The following is a 12,664-nucleotide window of genomic DNA, read 5'->3' as shown; positions in this document are numbered from 1 at the left end:
GTGTGCTCTATGTCTCTCTTAATCTGGATATTTAAATTATTAACCCTGTCAGGTGGGGGAACGTGCCAGTCTGCAGTCTTGACTGCAAGAAAGTCGTTAGTTGCTGTTGCATCCAGATGATTGCGCTGTCCAGCAGGGTGACTACCCACGTCTTGTTCTTCAGCAATGTACACAAGTTTGCTGGCATGTTTAATTGAAATTGCTGCCATCTTTTTCTTTCTAAATTGTGGATTTTGTTGTGCGGATTTGTCTTCTTTCTTGTCTGAAGACCACTGTGAGTCTTTCTTCTGTTTCACCTAGTCAGGACGTAGCGCTGACTGGCCCACTCTCTCACTATGTCAATCCGGTGCGTCCTGAAAGGGAAGAGAGGGATGTGAATCAGCATATCTGTCAGGAGCCTTGATATTTTCTCTAGCTCTGACATTATGGTGGTCATTCTGACCCTGGCGGTCTTTGACCGCCAGGGCGGAGGACCGCGGGAGCACCGCCGACAGGCCGGCAGTGCTCCAATGGGGATTCCGACCGCGGCGGTAAAGCCGCGGTCGGACCGGCACCACTGGCGGGGTCCTGCCAGTGTACCGCCGCCCCATTGAATCCTCCGCGGCGGCGCAGCTTGCTGCACCGCCGCGGGGATTCCGACCCCCCCTACCGCCATCCAGATCCCGGCGGTCGGACCGCCGAGATCCGGATGGCGGTAGGGGGGGTCGCGGGGCCCCTGGGGGCCCCTGCAGTGCCCATGCCACTGGCATGGGCATTGCAGGGGCCCCCGTAAGAGGGCCCCTACATGTATTTCACTGTCTGCTGCGCAGACAGTGAAATACGCGACGGGTGCAACTGCACCCGTCGCACAGCTTCCACTCCGCCGGCTCGATTCCGAGCCGGCTTCATCGTGGAAGCCTCTTTCCCGCTGGGCTGGCTGGCCGTCTGAAGGCGACCGCCCGCCAGCCCAGCGGGAAAGTCAGAATTACCGCCGCGGTCTTTCGACCGCGGAACGGTAACCTGACGGCGGGACTTTGGCGGGCGGCCTCCGCCGCCCGCCAAGGTCAGAATGAGGGCCTATATCTCCTCTCGGAGCTCTGCGGATGTGGAGAGTCTGCTCTCTGACTTTGTTTACCTTTATTTTGTTTTTGTTTATCCCAGTGCTTTTTAGAACCCTCTAGTGCTTGCTTAGTACCTTCCTTAGGGGTGGCACTCTGAATTTCAGGCTTTTTTGGCTTGGCTCCCAGGTATCGGAAATATTTTTCAGTAGTTGGCGCTCCTGTTCCAGCTGTGGAATCTCCTGGACCCACTGGCATATAGACAATGCTACTTCTTCCCCTTTAACGATACTAAGTATTATTGAGGAGACTGTGTCGAAGTTACGCATCAGTTTCATTCCCGAGTCCAGGGATGATACTGCCCCATACTGATTTTGAATTTCTTTTAACACTTCTGGCAAGTTTGCAAGTGTCAGGGTACCATGTGTGGTAGTGTATATTGCAGCGAAGACTGTACCCCATGTGGTGCAGTCTTCCACTGAGGGAACCATTCGAATGGCAAGCACATTGTGAGAATTCTGAGGGGCAGATTCATGACAAACAACTGCAGTAGCGCAGTTGTCTGTAAATATGCTGTTAGTGTGGCATATTTAGAAAATGACGCATGATGGAGCTAAGGAATGGTTAGCATACAAAAATGATGCCAACCATTGTGACATGCCATAAGAAAAAATTATACTAATGCTGCAAAAGTGGAGCTAGACCGTTTTGCTGCATGTATTTTTGATGCAAAACAGGTTAGCGCCATATTTAACCCCATAAGCATAAAAACAAATGCACAAGCAAGAATTAAACATTTGGGAAGACAAGATGGAGAAAGCAGGGCAGGAGAGATCCCAAGGAGACACCAATCACCCAAGTAGCAGCCTCGGTCCGGCAAAGTCCCAGGAGAAGGAGAAGAGGAAGCAGAAGTGAGGAGGAGCCTGACATCCTGGTCAGAGAGATGACGGAGAACCAACATCAGCTCTTCATCCCCTCCAAATTGCCAATAGGTAGGAGAGAGGCCATATGGCAGGTAATAGTGGACAACGTCAACAGCATGGCAGAAGTTAGGAGGACTGTCACCGATTGCAAGAAGTGCTGGCATGATTGCAAGTGCAGGACTAAGGACAAACTGGCCAGGAGCCGAAAGGCAGCACTGCAGACTGGAGGTGGAAGTCCCACACCATAGAAGGAACTGGATGAGCTGGAGGAGATGGTCACAGCGTTCATCCCAGAGGAAGTGGTCACTGAAATCGCAGGACAGGACAGCGCAGACTACCAAGAACTACACATATGCAGCGTAAGTTGCAGAGGGGGGCCTATCTGGAATATCACAAATGGCAGAAGGAGGGAGCACATAGGACACACTCAATGCATGTTAAAGGGTTGCATCGGGACAAATAGGCCCTGAATTAAAATGCCCCATCGCCACCCAAATGCAAAAACAACAGATGATGGACGGAATGCAGAACAAATCAAACATTTACTCCCAGTCACAGATCTGGGTTTAATCCATCAGTTTTTTTGCTTGCCATGCAATTCCAGTTTGGTCCCAGCTATATGCAATTCAGTCTTGACCCTGTTCCCCATGGGAACAGTCCAGCCCGAACTGCTAGGCCAGGTCCTCCTGGAACAGAAAAAAGCATCCTAGGACCGGTTTCAGGGTATCACCCTTCATCAGCCAGGCTAGCTTGAATCTGGCCACCCAAGCCACACTTGCAGTGATGCTCTGGATGCGCAATGCACTCCGACATATAAACAACATCGACATAAGCCATTCACCATGGCTTTACACCACCATGTAAATATACAGCACATTGTCTGAAAGGGACGTGCAATTAGTGTGGCTGTGCCGCAACAACACCCATTGCATTTTGTCATTTCCTCAGATCCAACACAACATGTACATCAGGGACTGGTACTGAAGTCAATACCACCCCAAGGGTGGTGTCAGGATGGTGTAACAAGGCAAAATGCTTTCCTTCCTCCTTGTGCCATTGCCTTTCTCATGTGTGCTGCATCCTGCAGCACACATTGAAAATGCCACCTTGCCAAAATAGCTTGTACATGTGCAGGAAGGGACACCTCCCTCAATATAAACAATCTATCTCCTCAATGCATGCACCCCTTCATCATGCTGCAACAAAGCTTGTGTTGGTGCAGGAAGAAAAAAATCTACGCAGGCGGAATTGAGGGGTGTGTTGTATTCCAGTAAACATGGCACATATCTGTGTTTCAAAATGGGTGCTGCGCTGTGCAACACATATTGCTGCTACACTGAACTGTACCACTTGAGAAACAAATAAGGCCTTAAGTGTGCAAACTGTGGATCATACAAATAGTTGTCCATGTGGATCCAAGCTGCACATTCCCCTTGTGCCATATCAACAAAGTTTCAAAATGCATTCATTGATCCACATTCTACATCCTTACACCAACATATGCATGTTGCAGAAATGTTGTGTGCAAGGAAATGTCCAGATTTAGGGAGGGACAAAGTAATGGGGCAGACAATCCATAATAGTTGCACTGTCCCTTACAATTAGCACATGTGTGGGGCCTGCTATAGGCAGATGAGAATTTAACACAAGCATTGTACGCAATGGACCTACCTGTGTAGTGCTGCACTAGTGCCATCATTCATGGTGCCAATGCATCGTAGCACCAAAAGAGTGACAGCCCACATTACACCACAGTGGCAACGTCCACTATGGTGAATAGGAAGGCAAATTACATATTGCCATGGTGTCAGTGGCAGGGACAAGGAGACTGAAAGGAAGTAGGTGGTGTAGGATCAAAGCACAAAGGGCCAGATGTAATAGAAAATGATGGTGTGCGGCGCTGCCCCAAATTTGGCAGTGTAGCTCACTGTCATTTTCAAAACGCAGGGATGTGGCGTATTTACCAGAATACGGGGCACCCCTGTGTTTTCCACTGCATCGGCGCTAAATTTGCTTCTGTTCAAGGATGGCTGCGTTGAGGGGGAGATTGTTGTTGTGGAGGAAGGAACTCCTTCCTGCACAAAAAACAATCTTAAAACTCTGGGGTGGCGTTAGATTTTGACTCCACCAGAGGTTTACAAAAACTCATAAATCTGAGGCCGCAGCAAAATGCAATGGATGTTGTTGTGGCACGCATTCAGCAACACCTATTGCACGCACCTTTCATGCAATGTGCTGTGTGTGAAAAGGGCCGTATTTACAAGGTAGCATTAAGCCACAAAAAGTGGCTTAACTCCACCTTGTAATTACCGCGCAGGGAACTGCGCCACTGGAGCGTCACAAAGAGTGATGCTCCGGTGGCGCTAGGGGCTCCTAAATGTGCCCCAAAATACCTTATGAGCTTGCCCCCATGTGTGATGCACAATGCTACTAATAATATAACCCTACAACCTGGGGTCCCTAACATGTCACTGAGCCTCTAGTAGCAAGTAAATGATGTGCCATGTGAACAGCCAACACAATCAAAGATTGACAAATCACTATCTCATTGCAGAGGATGATGCCTTACTTCCTGCCAACCTGACCCTATCCTGGATTTTACAGATGACATGGATGACGAGCTGCCGACCATCAATGAAGAGACTCTCCAGAAGGTCCTAGGTGCACTCCAGACACCACCTCCAGTCACAGGGAGGACACACAGCGTTGTGGGGTCCCCACATGAACCACCCAGCTACCAACACACAGCACCAGCCAGCACTGGCACAGCCCTGGACTCCGAGGACACAGACATCACCTTCCAGAGGACAGTGGTAGGAGTCCAGCGGTAGCTGGCCAAGCTGGTGCTAGGGGGATGGACACCATGGCAGACAGCCTAGAGGGAGTGCAGAGGTGAAGCAGTCCAATTAAGAACAACTCAGCTGCCATCAGATGCACCCACTCCCTGCTACGTGGACTCCAGCAGTCTCTGGCCGACATAGCTGCTGTAATGAAGCAGAGGCTTCAACAATTGGCCTCCCAACGTGGCATCAACATAATAGACAACAGGCTGGGGGCTATACAGAATACCCTGCAATACACACAGTGAGAAGTGGCCTCCCTCAGGGAAAACATGGCTGCCTACCACTGTGATGTTGCTGCAGTGTTGAGAAATCAGCAGTTCCGCCTTGCTTCAGTGATGCCTTATGTCTTCCCACAAATGGCAGCTTCCTTTGACTCCACATCTCTATCCCCTGATGTGTGTGTGGCCCCCTCAACAACAACACCACCCATGGCACAGAAGGCACCACACACATCAGAGGATGAAGATGTGGAAGGGACAGCATTCACAAGGAAAGCCACCTAGTAGCACCAGTTTGTGCCACATGGACAGTATCTCCTTAGTTCTGTGCTTAAGATCATGCCAGTGTTGTGGCAGCAGGCAGTGTGCCCTCTTCACTTAACCACTGTTGATTTGTCTGCTATGTACTGTCATTGTCTCAAATCTTACCTATTGGCAATTTGGACAACTACTCACTAATGCACAATTCTCCTAACCATGTCTCATGACATGTCCCTCACCCTGGGACTCTGAATGTAAAACAAATGGCTCTGGATCTCTCATGGGGTCTGTGAACAGGACATTGTATATCATTGGAATATTCACTTCCACCTGTAAATAAATCTCCTTGTTCCCATGTAACATTTCCATGTTTACTGTGATCCATCAACTCATCTAAATGTATGCATTATGTGAAGCAATGTCAATAAGAACAGAACCCACTTACATGTGTGCATAACTGTCAGACACAAAGTCACACACTAGGATCGTAACATGAGAAAGGTGAATGCTGGTGTTGTGGCCTACAACCAACTTACAGAGCCTCGAATACATGTATTGAACAGTTATCCATGGAAGATGACATATGGCATGTATGGGTCAGTACCAAGTGGCACATAAATTACCCAGATGAGAGCACCTGTACAACTAAAATGTGTGGTTTAGAAGAGGTGAATTTCACCAGTGATGGTCACCTGTCAGTGTGGCGGGATACATACCTTAAAATGGCTGATCTAATACGTGCCATAATTCCCAACTATAAATCTGCCTGACCCCAGCAATGACAGTAGAAGTTCCATACCTCCCAATCAAAGAGTCTGTATATATACACAATGTGAATAGCTGGAACTGTGGATGACAAATGTTTGAGTAGATGATGCCATTTAGCAGTCTATCTGACAACTCCTTGGTCATAGGGGATGCACATGGTCATCCATGGAAATCGAGAGAGTAAGCATGTCCTAAGGCATTCCTCCTACTTGGCCAGTGCACATAGGAAAATACCCACATACTCAATCAACATGGAGAGATAATTGTCTAATACTAACAGGATTTATTCAAATAAATTAAGAACAACATTTCTAAACTTACCCTATAGACTACCCTACACTAAACTAACCTACACTAGGTTTTCTTACCTTACATATACACCTATCTATCCTATTCTCAACTTATCATACACAAGTAACGCCACACTCTAACCATTATACCTCCACCCCCCTTAAGAGACAAGATACGAGTAGGACAACATAAACTAAGGCTGCACTTGTACTAACTTAACCTATGTCCTAAACAAATATATAAATTTATTTTAGGTATTTTTTTATTTTATTTTTAATTACAGTTTTTTATTGTTTTGCATAGAAACCCCAACATAACTCTGCACCGAACATCCCCCAAATTAAAAATTTACTAAAACCCACCCCCAACTACACTTGCTTTAACCTATGCCTACCTTACACTATTTTACTAACCTAACACTACCCATCTAAACCCCAATATAAATATTTAATATCAATAAGAGGGAGAGGGAAGGAACTGGGAGGTTGTGGCACAAACAGTTCACAGCTTTGCCATTTTTTTCTTGCAGTACTTGAGCAACTTATAATTTTTTTCATTGTCTTTCTCCAACTTGCCTAATCTAGCCATCATGGCTGCCATGTCCTGTCTAATTTCTGAATCGAAGCTAGATGTTGTGGCTGGAGCAGGTGGCTGTAGGGGTGTCTGGCTAGAGGCAGGTGCAGTTGATGTGGAGGGGGTCGGACCCGTTGAGGCCCCCTTGGCCCCGGATATCTTCCCCGATGTGGCCTGCTTTTTTGTTGGCTGTTGCGGAGGACCCCAATGTGTGAATGCTTGCCAAGCCCCAGTGGCTTTCTCCTTCCTAAATCTCCTCTCCATCATTTGGTACCTGGCGTTCACCTCCAATATGTGCCTACACTAGTCAGCCCACTTGTTGAAAGCATGTTTTTCTGCTGCTGTCATATTGGCAGCTGAAATATGAGGAGAATAAAGCATTAAATACAGCATTGGGTGGCGGTAGAACTGACATGCAATGTACACAGAATCCTCAGATGACACATGCAGTCCACCACACATTTCACAACACTGACTGACTCCAAATCTATACTTAATTTCTACCAGCCATCTACGGTATGATGTACATGTCACTGAGGTAACAGCTATCCATTGTTGAATATCAGGGCCCAGAGGTAAGTGGACTACTGCGTCCATGCTCAACATTTGTGTGATCAAACTAGTGAGTATCAAGTGGCCCAACAAGTCCAGAATCCCTGTGCCATTGTCAATACGCAGTGCCTCGATGGCAAACCACCACTTTGACACCCCTGGTGCTACATCAAACCTTGCCCAGGCATCATGGATGCAAGGTGGGGGTCATCTGATAGGGGACAGGAAGCTTCCCATCGGCAAATCTAAGGTTAGGTAAAGCTAAATTCATGTGTCCTGGGTTAACCCCTGCACAGAGCACGCGTTACAAGGGAGCACACCAATGCTCACAATGTGCCCACATGTACAATTCAGGCAACGTGCCAATATAGTTTGGACAAAGCCTGAACAGCACATCAAAGTTGCCTACAGATTTTGTAACTATTGCCCCCGACCCTGTGCTAAGTTGTGCAAAATGTGTAATTTGGCACACACATGGTGGCTGTATGGGTGCCCTTAAGGACACAGTAAGATTGGCGCTGCACTGGGTGCAGCTACAGTATTCCTATCTATTGAACAACATGTCCACATGCATGTCAGACATCTCCTAAGTACCAGGTGCACAATCAGCATTCACATTATATGCACATGTGATGTGACCAAGATCACTCACAAATATTATGATGGGTAGACCATGTTGGTAAATCTGCAGAGATCTAACTAGTCTGTAGACATTTCCCACAACCATCTCGTTGGCCAGCACAATAAGGCTCCTTGCACGACTGCGGCCTCAATTAAAATCTGAAGAGTAGTGTGGCACCTACATAAGCCCCCTAGAGACCTCAAGACATTTACTTCATCTGTACCGTTTGCTGAGTAACTGAAAGCTACGTGTGGCATATAGTGCTGTCAAAAACGCAGTGACAAATTTGTTGGCAATAGGCATGCTAATCAGATAAGCAGCAGCTCTCACACCTATCATGATTGACATCAATGTACATGTGGGTATGCTTTCTATTTCCTAACACCCACAATTCCAAAGCAGCACACGTTGCCACTTGTGCAACAATCAACACATTCTCAATCCTCAACATTGCATCAGACATGATGTCAACATCTTAACTCAGTTGATTTCATATCATTGGTCATACAATACATTTAGTAATTGCATTGCACACATCAAACTGTCTCACACAAAACCCTGGAATGCCACACATGACGCACAATGTGACATTTACTGTCAGTATTGGGGTCTTCAAATCTGGACACCTTTCCCCTGGTGCAGAGTGGAGGCCCACCTGCAATACATGAAAGGAAAACCTAGTGGTAGATATGAACAACTATCAAACATATATCATCTGCCTTTGAGACATAGGGCCAGATAATGGAGACCCTGGCACCAACAAAGCATCACTTTCCCTGGCACTCCTGTGGTGCATTTAACTGCACCATATGTACGTGGAATTGCCATGCAGCTGTGTTTTTGCTTTACGCCTCTCAGACCATCTAGGGCTGCATGGCACAGTATTCTGCATCTGAGAGGCATGTGTTGAGTATTGCAGTCGCCATCCCATTGTAATACCCATTGCTTTTGACCCTGTCCCAGATGTTGAAGACATCTAACTCATTATCAGCTCTAAAAGACTGACAACTGCCTTGGGGTTGTGTGAGTATTGCAAAGTGGTGAGGAATGCATTGATACATCCTTGTTTCTTTTTTCTAATATGTGTGTGCCATTACAAGACACACAGGAGAGCTGTTATTCCATTGCACTTTACTTATTTTCATTTAGTGTCCCTACCTGCACATTAACTTAATAATATTAGAGATGTCTTTCCAATATTGTGTGGCTAGCCATTGTTGGCATGGTATACCATTTTCCGTCCAGGAAGGGATACCAACATGCGCATATACATTCCCCTCAACACAGGTACACTTGCTCTGTGGTCCAATGATGCATGTGTTGGTGCAGGCTTCTAGGTAATGTGCTAGTGCTGGTGCAGATTCAGGCCTGCCCCATACTGTTTTTAAGACGCCTGAGGTACAAATTCAGCAAATGTTTGTGGAGTAATAGACACACAATGTACAGGAAGTAATAGACACAATGTACAGGAAGAGGAATGTGTTAGTAGTCTGGACCCGGTGCATAGACAAGCTCCCTTAAATGCTGTTGGCCAATGAAACAAAGGGGCAGATTTAAAGAAAGTGGTGCTGCACCTAGTGCATTACTGTCCTTGTGCCCCTTAGCACCTCCTTTTCCCCTGCCGTGTGTGGCCCATATAAAACAGATGGCATACCATGGTGCAGGTAAGAAGCAATCACGTCAATTTATGTGGACACAAATGATGTACTCAGCAGGAATAGTACCAAAAAATTGCACAACTTCTGCTGAGTACATAAGGGCCCATCATATACAATGATATGCCCCCGTTTAACACCTGCTCTGAGCAGGTGTTCAAAGTACGGGAAATATAGCACTAGGAAATATATTTCCCAGACCCGTACAGGGGCAAGCCCCTCTCCCATACATGATGTCTGGCACAGCCATCATGTTGTGCAAGGCTTAACTGAGTGGCCATATGCATGGATTGCTCCACTTCATTATTATGGCACAGGGAAGATGGCACTTCTGCCCTGCCTCAGCTTCATTAATGAAAATCATAATGGGAGCCCTAAGGTGGCACTGGGGATCTTTAATCAAGGTCAAAACAAAACATGCTTATGTCAGCCTGTCATGCACATGTATATAATGGTGTCACTATGCAAATGGGATACTTATCAACTGGTCTACCAATCTGAATCCCCAGGTGATCCAGTAGGGGCCAGGCGTAATTTGTTTGGCCTTGCAGAGTATGGAATATTGCTGTTTCCATCAAATTGTTTTGCCGCATGACAGGAATGCGTGGATTCTTTTGGAAAGGCTTACAGTGCACACATATTCATGTACCATGTCACAGAGGCTATGCAGGTATGTAGTCATTATGGTATGTCTACCTGTGTGTGCATGTCCATTCATATCTTTATGGTAACATCAGTATGTCTTACCAATCTGTTTATATATGTGTGTGATGCATGTGATGTCTGATACCGTTTGCATATGTGAATGTGTTGCTAGCCAGTGTCCTCATACATGTTACCACATGTGTACTAAGAGTGTACTTATGTGATCTTACACATATATTTTGGTCTACCACATTGTAATGTCTGATGTACAAAATATACTTTCACCAACAACACAGTAGATATGTTGGGCTATGTCCAATACACGGTAATGTATGTGATACCCATGACAAATCATACTCAGAGGATGAAGTGGACTATGGCTGGGTTGATTTCACGTTAACACTGGCAATTTGAGTGCATGTGTGTCCACACTGTGGTGTGTAGTTAGGTTGAGGTTTCATGATGAGATGGTGTACACACATGTGTCAATGAAGGTTGGTATGTGTTGTGTGTGTGGAAAGACATGTATAGTGCCACATCTGTAAAATATGACAATAGCTATGTGTTAATGGGATATCAAACCTCACATATCTCCCTTCCTACATGGACAAATGTTGGACTGTTTCAAATGCCTGTGAAGTCATATCAGTGTCACCAATGTTTCCGTATGTTGGAACACATCTGAAGGTCTGAAGGTCATTTTGTTTTGTCAATGATCTTGTGATACAGATGCATTTTCATTTGTGGAAAGTTGCTTTTTGTGCAGTCTCCGATACACTTTACCAGGCCTGTTCCATTTAAGTGGTACATATATGCTGAGATATCTGGAATAAGTGTGCAGGCCACCATCTAGGTACTTACAATCAACCACATAATGGGCCTCATTATGACCCTGGCGGTAGAGAACCGCCAGGGCCAACGGGGGCGGGAGCACCGCCGACAGGCCGGCGGTGCTCCCTTGGGCATTCTGACCGCGGCGCTTTGGCCGCGGTCAGAACGCGAAAACCGGCGGTCTCCCGCCGGTTTTCCACTGCCCGTAAGAATCCTCCAAGGCGGCGCAGCTCGCTGCGCCGCCGAGGGGATTCTGACAATCCCTACCGCCATCCTGTTCCTGGAGGCTCGCCCGCCAGGAACAGGATGGCGGTAGGGATTGTCGTGGGGCCCCTGGGGGCCCAGCTAGTATTTCACTGTCTGCGTAGCAGACAGTGAAATACGCGACGGGTGCAGTAGCACCCGTCGCACCTTCCCACTCCGCCGGCTCGATTACGAGCCGGCATCCTCGTGGGAAGGGAGTTTTTCCCTGGGCTGGCGGGCGGTCTTTTGGAGACCGCCCGCCAGCCCAGGGAAAAACTCATAATACCCTCTGCGGTCTTCTGACCGCAGAGCGGTATTATGGAAGGCGGCATCCTGGCGGGCGGCGGCCGCCCGCCAGGGTCATAATGAGGCCCAATGTTTGTTATGACTGTCACATACAATGGCATACCACTGTGTAGCAGTGTTGCAGTCAGGCAAAGATGGCAGCCTAACCATCATCAATACTGAGGGAGTTTTTATGCCCACACACACCCATGGTCGCATGTTTAGGTGCAGGTTTATGGTGCTCCACTCTACTCACTCCACATTCCACATGCATCAGGTCCCTGACTATGACAATAGTCAATGTAGCCTCAGCAGTGGGGTTAGGGGTTTTTGGGCTAGCTGCTTCATGATAGCTCTTCAGCAGAGCAATGCACAGCCCCCTGCAGATAGACTCATGCACAACTGTGATCAAAAGGACTGGGCTATTCTTTTTCCCTTGGGGTACTTGATGTCAGCCTTGCCCTATCATGTACTGAGTACTAGCTAATTGTACGTGTAGGACAGGTGTCATCATTTAACATGGTCTAACAGACATGATTTTATGTCCTTAGTAATTTCCATGAGGAACTTGAGTAGGGTTTGTATCTCTGTTGAAACTTGCAATTTTGTAACAAGCCAGGGGACCGATGATGTCATCTGTCACGGCCTCCTGTCAGAATAGTATGCAATGGGCAATTAATAGGTTATTGTAGTGGCAAACATGAGTGGGTTATGTACTGACCTAGGCATCTGCTCTGTACATATGTTGGGTGATCACATGGTGACATTGAGGTGTTGCACAGTCAGAATTGGTCGCTGTGTGTACCTTCTCTATCTTTTACTGCACATCTTGTTAGGTATAAATTGTATCCTACATTGCTGCCAATTTTTAGGCTGCTTACACTTTGTAAACATCTTCTACAGCAACATCAGCAACA

Source organism: Pleurodeles waltl, chromosome 3_1 (genome assembly GCF_031143425.1).
Source record: "Pleurodeles waltl isolate 20211129_DDA chromosome 3_1, aPleWal1.hap1.20221129, whole genome shotgun sequence".
NCBI lineage: Eukaryota > Metazoa > Chordata > Amphibia > Caudata > Salamandridae > Pleurodeles > Pleurodeles waltl.
This window is presented reverse-complemented; position numbering follows the sequence as displayed.